This window comes from Patella vulgata, chromosome 9 (assembly GCF_932274485.2).
Source record: "Patella vulgata chromosome 9, xgPatVulg1.2, whole genome shotgun sequence".
Classification (NCBI taxonomy): domain Eukaryota; kingdom Metazoa; phylum Mollusca; class Gastropoda; family Patellidae; genus Patella; species Patella vulgata.
Genome location: NC_065887.2, coordinates 15,573,566 through 15,583,939, shown reverse-complemented (window position 1 = coordinate 15,583,939; position 10,374 = coordinate 15,573,566). Strand labels below are relative to the sequence as shown.

Here is a 10,374-nt window from a genome sequence, read left to right as displayed (position 1 = left end):
TCATAATATCTCAAGAGTAGCCAAAATGTCGACCACGTCCGGTTCACGGTAATCGAGATAAGGGGTTACCACACATTTCATGTGCGCACGGCTACAGCCCGAATAATCAACCGATTTCAATGCAACTTACAGATCACGATAACATCAATAATATCTCGGAGTAGCCAAGGTCTGCAGTAGTGCCATATGAAATCTTTTGTAAACTGATATCTCGGAAACCGCTAAAAGTGGCCGAAACTTTGCCTAATCTGAGATATTATTAATGTTATCATAATCTGCAAGTTTCATTGGAATGTGTGGTAATCCGGAAGTAGTCGAAATTTTGGTTACTCTGACATATTATTAATGTTATCGTGATCTGTAAGTTTCATTGGAATCGGTTGATAATTGCGGTACAGAGACTTGTCAAATGTGACAAATAGTCTCTGAATTGTCTGACCACATGTAGCAAATAGCCCAACCGGCCAAATCTGTAGCCTGGTGCTTTAATTCCGATGTTTTGAAATCTTTATTAGGCTAATTTAGAGAATGGTGTGTAGTATAACGACAAATACAGGGAAATTAGAATTTGTCTACTTGTTCTTCTTGGGAGAGACACCCTTCAAAATAAAAGTCTACAACTCCGCTATCTCTACTACGATAGACATGATTTCTATTTTGGATATGGTGCCACAATTCCAAGATGGCGATGATGACGTCATATTCGGTTACATGTCCATAATAATAGTTCTATAACTTTACAGCTTTGTGGTCGCATATTGTGGATAGCTAAAATTTCTGATATACGAGAGCACGTGCCCAATCAGATCGTCTGCTATCCGTACGTGTTACAATGTGAAGGTTACGGATATATTTATATTACATGTTCTTTGTAGTTTATTTAGTGTCGATGTTTATCTGGAATTCCCTCACTGAATATATATTTGATAATTACATACCATCTCTTATATGAAAAACAATAGTTTCAAGGATGTAGACTAGAGGCGGGACGTTAAAGAGCTAAATCGCTATTCTTTGGCACTTATAAATGGAGACAAATGGGTCGCAATGGATATAATAATGTAATATGAATGTATATATATAAACTGATTTAAATTCAATCGTTTCTATTTTTACTGAAATGTCTAATCATGTTCGGTGAAATACAGAGTCCGAATTGAATGACAGTCTTTGGTGTCTGGTTATTCCAGCCGATAAAACTTTATTTTAAAAACCCTGTTGTCTCGATTGTCATTGTTACCGCTGTCACGATAATTAACAAAGTTTCGATTATCCAATTTTGCGTTTACTCGTCAACGGACGTTGAACAACAGATCGGATTTAAATCCAATGACATTTGGACATACGCTGTCTTCTAGAGTTAATTATGGTCTTTTCATGTTAATAAATGTCTAATTATTAGTTATATACCATTTCAGGCCCAAAGAAAGACCTGCAATAGGCATATTTACATTCAATCGTTTCTATTTTTACTGAAATGTCTAATCAGTTATGTTCGGTGAAATACAGAGTCCGAATTGAATGGCAGTCTTTGGTGTCTGGTTATTCCAGCCGATAAAACTTTTTTTTTAAAACCATGTAGTTTCGATTGTCATTGTTACCGCTGTCACGATAATTACAAAGTTTCGATTATCCAGTTTTGCTTTACTCATCAACGGACCTTGAACAGCATATCGGATTTAAATCCAATGACAATCGGATAAATAAGATGTAATAGAGAGATCATTATGGTCTTTTCATGTTAATAAATGTTTAATTAATATTTCAGGTCCAACGAAAGACCTACAATAGTCCGATTTACCTCTTGCATAATACTGTTTAAATATTGGATATTAGAAACCTAACTTTCCACGGTAAGATAACAACATCAATGTTGATTTAAATTGACCAATAAGTCGTGTTTGCAGTGTCGAAGATTGTGAATGATATTGAGTTAAAGGTTGGGCTAATTTAATGTAAGGTCAAGTGGAAACCAGCCACCTTAAACTACAATCCATTTTTATACATCGAAAATTGTACACTTACAGTCCAAACTAAAAGTTAGTTCGAATGTTGTTTCTACAATAAAAACGTCCTCCTGGGATTTCAATGCTTCAGGTCAACGCCATGAGAAATATATGTTTCTAGGTGGGTTTGGTGAATTGCAACGACGATTTCCTTCTAATTAGCGTCGGCATAAAAAGAATATACTCTAGCATTATAATTGACTCCAGTTACCTGTTGGACGTTTAACAATAACTATAGAATGCAAAACCGTTGAATTCAGACCGTAGTAGAACAGTATTAAAAGCTTTCGGTATAACAGTTTTAGAAATCGTCATACAATGCGGTTTCCTTTTAGCTCATTTTCTGAAAACGAATTAAAAAGTTACCCATGTTTGCTAACAGAATCCCTATTTACCCCCCTCCCCCGCCCCGAACTTTCCACTTCTCATTTTAGCTACTTATATTAGATTTATGATGTTGAATGCGTAAATTGATTTATAAATGCTCCATATAAGGGCCTTCATATTAAAAAAAAAGCATAAACTGTTTGACTAGTTCTGTATAGATATATTATAAGAGGTACGTTAGCCATTGTTAGATCGTGATTTCTAAATTTGAAAACGCCCTGTTTAGAAAAAAGGGGAATATTATTTTACCAAAATCGTTGCTAAAAAAAGTATAGTACATGTAATACCGATTTTAAATTATACGATGTTTGTGCACAAACGGGGTGAATTTGTTTTTAAGTGTTTGGTTCGGAAACAACACGATATCCCTAAAATTGGAAGGTAAGACCTCATATTGTTTTAGTTTTATCATTATGCGACCACTCTGGACACACGTGATGATATTTTTTAATGCATTTCCTTTATAAGCAATAGTAGAAATTTCATTTTCAGGAAATATTTTTAAAGAAGTAGTTCTTGATTTTACCGGAAAACCGTTGATAAATTGGGGTTAAGTATGCAAAATGAAACGAACCACAAATGGCAACAAATTGCGCTGGTTAACAAAAGGTACAAAGAATCACATGTGTCTCATGGATTTCAGTACCCCATTCGATGTATCAAAATAAAATTTGCAAAACGACAAAAGATAAAAATGTTGAGATTGTGTGAATAATGCCAGGCTCAATAATAAGGGAATGTGATCATTTACATAATGGTCATGAAACGAGTAATGGATGATTCAAAATTCTTGTCCAATTAGCTTTTAGTTCAAAATGTGCGTCTACAATTTTACCATCTAAGGAATTAAATTATGTATATCTTACAAAATCTTAAAATTAAAGTCCCAATGCACCCTTTGCATTTTTCGCTAAAATATCAAATTTCTTACGGCTTAATCTACGCTAATATGTACCCAGATTTATTGTTTAACATTTAATTAAAAAAAAAATCCAAATACCAACGCTTGATAATGTCCCGTCTTGGATTCAACCGGATTTTGAAATAAAGGCCTATCAATAAATAAACTTTCACGTCGCAGCCGAGGGGTATGCTGGATCAGATTTTTTTTTTAGACTTCGACCCCGTGGGTACAGCAACTAGAAAGTAGTCCAATATTTATGTGATTTTGCAAGCGTCCCCGCCCCCCACCCACCCACCCACCCACAGACACACCCACAGACACACACCCACACACCACCACCCATGTCCCTACCTGAATTCCATATTTTCGGTGAGTGTGGGGGTGGAGGGGATTTGACAGAAGCAGGCGAGTTTCCCTTCTATTTCAGCTCGTAAGTACAACTGTTTGAATGATGTCCAATATAGCCTTTTTTTATATGGTTTTGCCACCGAAATTCCATTCTGTACCACATAAATTTTAAACAAGAGCTAAATCTGCAAGTGCTAAATCTGCCAATTGCAGGTCTTTCTTTTGGTCTGAAATGTTATCAAAATTATTAATTAGACATTAATTAATTTATCCAGACCATAATCAACTCTCGATGGCATCGCTAGACTGTGATATTTACTGGATTATGATCCCATTTGCTGTTCGACTTCCATTCATAGTTTAATCATGAAATGGATGATCGAGGCTATGTTTTTTATCGTGCAGACTTTAGTAATGATGATCGAGGCTAGGCCGAAATTTCAATCGCTTAATTCTCGGTTCATAGTCGATCAATTTGACCGAAATTTTCAGCAAATTGCCTCTACATTATCTAGTTTTTAACTATTATAGCGAGAACTGTCAGCTCTTTATTTTATCTCCCATAATGTATCTTTAAACTTTGGGTGAGAGGGGTGAGAGGGGTAAAATGGTATGGGCGCAAAAATTCAAAAGGTGGTGTGCTGAATTTACAAGGGACAGGATCAGCACTGAAGGCGCACTACAGTTTGATTGCCTATGTGAAGTGACCCCCCAACCCACAAACGAGTATTCCTTCTATTCCGACCTGGCAGTACAGCAACTTTATTTAAGTTAATTGGCAACCGAATTACAGATTTTGGCACAGGTATAGGGTGACCCACCATAAATAAATATCTCCATATATCTCGACAATTACGCCACAATACTGATATATATGCCAAGCCTCAAATCAGTTCCACACAATTATAGTCACTAAATAAACGATCATGTTGTACTTAATAAGCTATGGCCATTAATCACGTATAAATAATAGACTGAAAACTGGTTCCAAGAGTCGTCCATAACATCCAGACACTTTTGAGTAAAAGATAGGTTACGTGCCCTTGTTTTGAAATTAGTCTCGCTTAACCAGTCTATCGACCATTCTACGTCTGATTGACAGGTCGGGATAATCAAGACTACTTTTTTACGAAACATAACAGAAAGCTAGAACAAGAAATTGAATTTAGAAATAAGCACGTTAGGTAGCTCAACAATCGTTTTAAGAAGCTTGTAAAAGTAAAATGAAACTACTGCTAGTATCATGTTCTTGCCTAACCTGAGTGTTTCAGAGATATTATTTGTACTAAACCAAAAGATGCCGCTCTTAACGGTACAGTTAATGATAAAGCGATTTAAAAAATGAAACGAACGTAATTTCTAAATCTGCTGTAATAACCAAGAAGCTTAATTTTACTGCTATTCAAAATCGTCAACAATAAATTTTTTACGGCTGTAATAGTTGATAGATTTGTAGAGAATTGCACGTGCCATGGCTATTTATAGTATCTTACTGTCAGAAAGTTGGTCTCGGCACGGCGAATGTGCACGCTTCAGTGGTAGTCTCGAACTATCAGCGGTGGACTGTATTTCTGTGAGTACATGGGCCACCCTAACAGGTAGGCAGATAAAAAGACAGAAATATCTCCCGTCGGAATTTATGAAATTGCTGTCCCCCTGCATTTACAATTATAGATATACATATTCTACACTTCATATCAAAAAGTTTTTAAAAAATGACAAACAACCGCTCTTAATTGGTAAAACCGTTTTTGCCAAAATTCCAATTGTCCATCATTTTCTCAATTTGAATATTATGTAAATATTAAATATGCATATCTATAATATATCTATCCTTGTCGGCCACTTTTTGAAAATATTGGGGTCCTACTGACAAAAAAAAAAACATTCTTGTCGGTGATTAGTATGACCATTTTTGTCCATTTCAATTATCCATAATGTTGTCATTTGATATGTGTAGAATATGCACATCTATAACATATCTTTCCTTTTCGGTCAATGTTTGCAATACTGTGGACGCTACTGACCAAATAACGTTCTTGTCGGTCCTTGTCGGCAATTAGTACAATCTGATTAAAACACAGATAATATTTCGTTCCGTATTTTATAGTTCAAATTTAGTTTTACTTGTCTTTACTACATTAGGGTCTGGAATAGTTGTTATATAACCCGCGTTCTGGATGATGTGAGGGATTAGCCAATGAAACAGTCTGTTTCATGGAGTTTTTGGCGCGAGGTGCACGGAACTGTGGGTAACCCACTAGAAACATCAACGCTGATTGGTTAATCAAATGTCATAGCGTCAAACGCCGCTAGGAAACAAAAATTACATGCGCTACAATATCTTATATATGGCTGTCAAACAGCATGACCCTATCATCTGCTCTCAAAATGAAGAAACACAAATGCCGTGATTAAGTATCGTCATTTGAAAAAAGTTTTACGCCAAAGCAAATTCATGATGGCATGACACAAACATTAGCCGACAATGCTACGAACGTACTATACCATAGTTAAACAGTGATGTGCTGAATTTACTAGGGGCAGGATCAGCACTGAAGACGAACCACGGTTTGATCGTCTATGTGAAGTAATCATTCAAGATAAAATTAATGCTAATACACATGGCATTAGCAAACCACCAGGGAAAAATCTATGAACATTTGCACATGAACACGGTATCTGTCTGTTGGGTGGCAAAAATGTTGACTGAAGAATAAAAACGCCAGAGAGTCATGGTTAGTCAACAGCTTCCCGGGGACTATCGAGGAGATCCACGTGCTTTTTTGGGTCATTGTTACTCAGGATGAAACCTAGATTCCTCACTTTCATCTAGAGACAAAATAGGTCATGGCCTTCGTTTCATGCAACTCCGAGGGGTAAGCATGATAGATTATCTAAAGAATGGGGGGGGGGGGTAGGCATACTGCGCAGGTTGCGTGATCAAATCAAAGAAAACGCCGAGGTGTCTGATTGCTCCAGTTCTCACCGCCAATGTAGCAGTAAGGGCAACACAGCAATGTGACCTCAAGATCCTCCCTCGCCCAACCTTGGGACTCTGCTGAATTTGTTGTGTGGTGGGATAATTATTTTAGGCAGTCCCGGAATCAGTGGAGGCGCTAGCCGCGGTGGAAGGAGTGGCAAAGCTGGGGCAAAGGTGCGAGCTTCAACTAGGGGTATGGGGGGACCTCCCCAAGAAATGCTGGAAATGCAGTCTGGTGATATTTCAGACATTGATCGTCGAGATAAATAGATCTGACCAGATACCACCTGTCGCCTGACCACTAGTTATCCGACCAGACTGGAAAGTGTCAAACGAACGGAGTGAGTGGATCAAGGTGAATGAATATTTTTGAGACGATATTTTGAGAAACAGACGGCCGGAAATGCAGCCTGGCAGTATTTCAGACACTAGTTGTCGAGATAATTAGAGCTAACCAGATACTGTCTGTCGCCAAATCACTAGCTTATCCAAACAGAGAGGTAAACTTTGATTATCGTAAAAAGCACTTCTCGAGTGATTCACGTGTTATTCTTTATAGTAGGTTTACAGCAGGATAGGGCGGATAGGCTCGGTAAGAAATCACTCGGACTCTTGAGTGGATCAAGGTGAATGAATATTTTTGAGACGATATTTTGAGAAATAGACGGCCGGAAATGCAGCCTAGCAGTATTTCAGACACTAGTTGTCGAGATAATTAGAGCTAACCAGATACTGTCTCTCGCCAAATCACTAGCTTATCCGAACAGAGAGGTAAACTTTGATTATCGTAAAAAGCACTTCTCGAGTGATTCACGTGTTATTCTTTATAGTAGGTTTACAGCAGGATGGGGCGGATGGGCTCGGTAAGAAATCACTCAGACTCTACAACATGCAAGTTTATGACTGAGTGGGAATGTGGGATTTAATCACCGTAGATGGGTGGTATTGATTACCGCAACATATCACAAATATTTGGTTTTATTTTTATTTAATTATTGGGGGGGGGGCAAACGGAGAGCAGACCAGATTTATTGGAGGGCAAATGTCCCCCTCCCCGCCTTAAGCACATAAAAGATTTTTTGGTGCCCCATATACTGTATATGTAATTCAATTAATAAACAATAATAAACCAAAAACAACCGTCGGGCCCGTGATTAGAGTTTTCTGGGATTTTATACACATCATCATTAACTGCGACAAAACAGGTAACAATCTGAAAAGATAAAAACAAATGGAAAACTGATAGAAAGTTTTTAATTATTATTTAAATTAAATATTTTAAATTTGGCACCTAGCAAAGAGGGCATTCTGTGGTGTCCCCATTACCTTGATGCCCTAAGCACGTGCTTATTTTGCTTAATGGTTACACCAACACTGATCTTAGGTCATATTAATTTGTTTTGCAACTCGGTTGGATTACCTGGGTATTGATAAGATTGTTATAGCACACTAAAGCGGCCCATACACGTTCAATGTTTTCGTAAATTAATTGATGGCAATTAATTGGCGAAATTCACCTTGTCCACACACGATCAATTTTTTAGCGTCAATTTTCATTCTGATCTTAAACTTTGAGATGAAAGCATCTCTGGCACTAGCACACACGGTCAATAAAATATCAAAGGAACTTTGATCTGTCAATTAATTGACTCAATTAAATGGTATCAATTAATTCACCGTCAATTTCCTCCATACACGTTCAATTTCTCCGTCAATGTCAAGGGCCGCTGAAGACAATAACGTCAAGCCTGACTTCATTCGAGTGTGGAAATGAAATGAAATGGATATAACGTCCTACACCATACCCTACTGTTCTCCGACTGGGATAATGAAAACGGCATACGCCTACAGTGTACTATAAGGGAAATTTTTCACGGTCAGCGGCGCTTCGGTATACTATTATATCGAATTCCAACTGCCAAGGGGACCTCCTTTTTTCTTCCCATCCGAACGACTTGTCAGCCCCCCCCCCTCACCACTAACAAGGGAAAACCAAGCCGTTAACGAGCCAACGTCTTACTCACTTCGCAACCGTGGTTCCTCCACTCTTAATAATACGTTGGTCTATTTGACGTCGTTAGTAAGGGAGATCTGCAATTTTGTATCTAATTTGATCGAAAATAAACATGACACCAATGACCAGTCCCAATCATGTGTTGTTTTTTTTTTCATGCATATAAGAGCGTTGTGGAAAACCTGAAATTGATTGGACGTCCAGCCTGTCAAATATCGTCTTTCAAAAAAAACAAATAAAGGATGGATTTGTCGTCTACGTGGGAGTTGAAAGAAAATTTGGACATGCTTATAAATGTTATCATTACGTCAGAGGGGTGCACGCCTTTAGACACTCCTTGCTTACAATGAAGAGCCAATCGCTTTCATACATATGACTGGCAGGCCATGAGTGACTGGCGATGTAGATATCAATCACTGATATCTATTATCAATCTATTAATAGATGGGTATATAAAGACCGATGGGTATTTATTTATAAAATATTACATTCGGAGACTTTCACACCAATCGCATGGTGTCCATCACATTGCACCTCAGTAAAAAATAATGTATACCTTTGTCGCACACCGAGATCCTATTCGCTAGGCGAATTAACAACGTGTTATGTTGACAATAGGCATTGTCATGGTTTTTTTGAGTGGGTACTTGCTTACACATGTAACTAATAAACATATATACATATTCGCTTATTATAGGTGTCTTTCTTAAATAAATTTGAACAACCAAAGGACGTCAAAAAGTCTGTGTCTTACCCGTTGATTATTCAGTAACGTCATAAACAGTGTGGTAGTATTCTTCACAACGCATTAAAACATTATGGAGTGTTCTTTTAATTTAATTTATCGTATTAAAACATTTTTTATAGGAGCTTTCATATCTTGAGGGGATTGCGAATTAATATGGAATTTAAAGAGAGCATAATTTATCTGGCAAACTTTTAAGAACTTCGTGAGACTTAAGATTTTGTTGATTTCTATCATATTCTGGAAATAATGTCCTTTATATAATATGTTATCTTAATTTCAAAGCAAAAAGTATCATAACGTAGTTAACAATATCGGACCGGACCCATTCAGTAGTAGAGTAACTCTTCAACTTTGATTGTGTGAACTGGTACACAATACTACAGCCATTCTGGTGCAACTATATTGTCACTTCCAGTCAATTAACTCTTTTAATAATGGTGGGTGTAAACCGATACACTACATTGAACTTAAATGAGCTAAATCCTATTATTTCGGACCTAGAAATGGACACAAATTGGTCGCAACGCATACAATAATGTAATATGAATGTATATACAATCGTTTCTGGTTTTACTGTAATTTCTACTCAGTTATGTTCGGCACAATACGCCAGAAGACTCTAGCGTCTGGTTATTCCAGTCTAAACCGATAGTATTTATTGCATATGCTCTCCTGATAAGAATATGGCGTCACCGTTTGATATGGCTTGTGAAATATGTCCTGTCTCGTTATTCGAGTCCCTTGTTACAAATGGCGCTGAAACGCGTGATAAAATGTTTATCTTGTCTTAAATATTGGATATCAGAAGCCCATCTTCTCCCGGCAAGATCACAACATAAATGTTGATTTAAATTAACAAATAATTCGTGTTTTCAATGTCGAAGACTTTGGATGACATTGAGTTAGAGACTTAGCTACTTTAAACATGCATTATGCTAGAGCTAAATCTGCCTATTGCAAATCTGTCTTTTGGCCTGAAATGTT

At 37.2% G+C, this 10,374-nt stretch overlaps 1 protein-coding gene across 1 annotated transcript in view; it reads left to right on the top strand.

Annotated features, from left to right (window-relative positions):
* The first annotated feature begins 2,753 nt into the window (after positions 1-2,753).
* Positions 2,754-10,374, top strand: part of LOC126832583 (uncharacterized) — a 62,733-nt gene continuing 55,112 nt past the window's right edge. The window contains exon 1 of the mRNA XM_050563421.2: positions 2,754-2,774. The gene's annotated coding sequence lies outside the window, so the exon portion shown is untranslated. The remainder of the gene's footprint in view (positions 2,775-10,374) is intronic.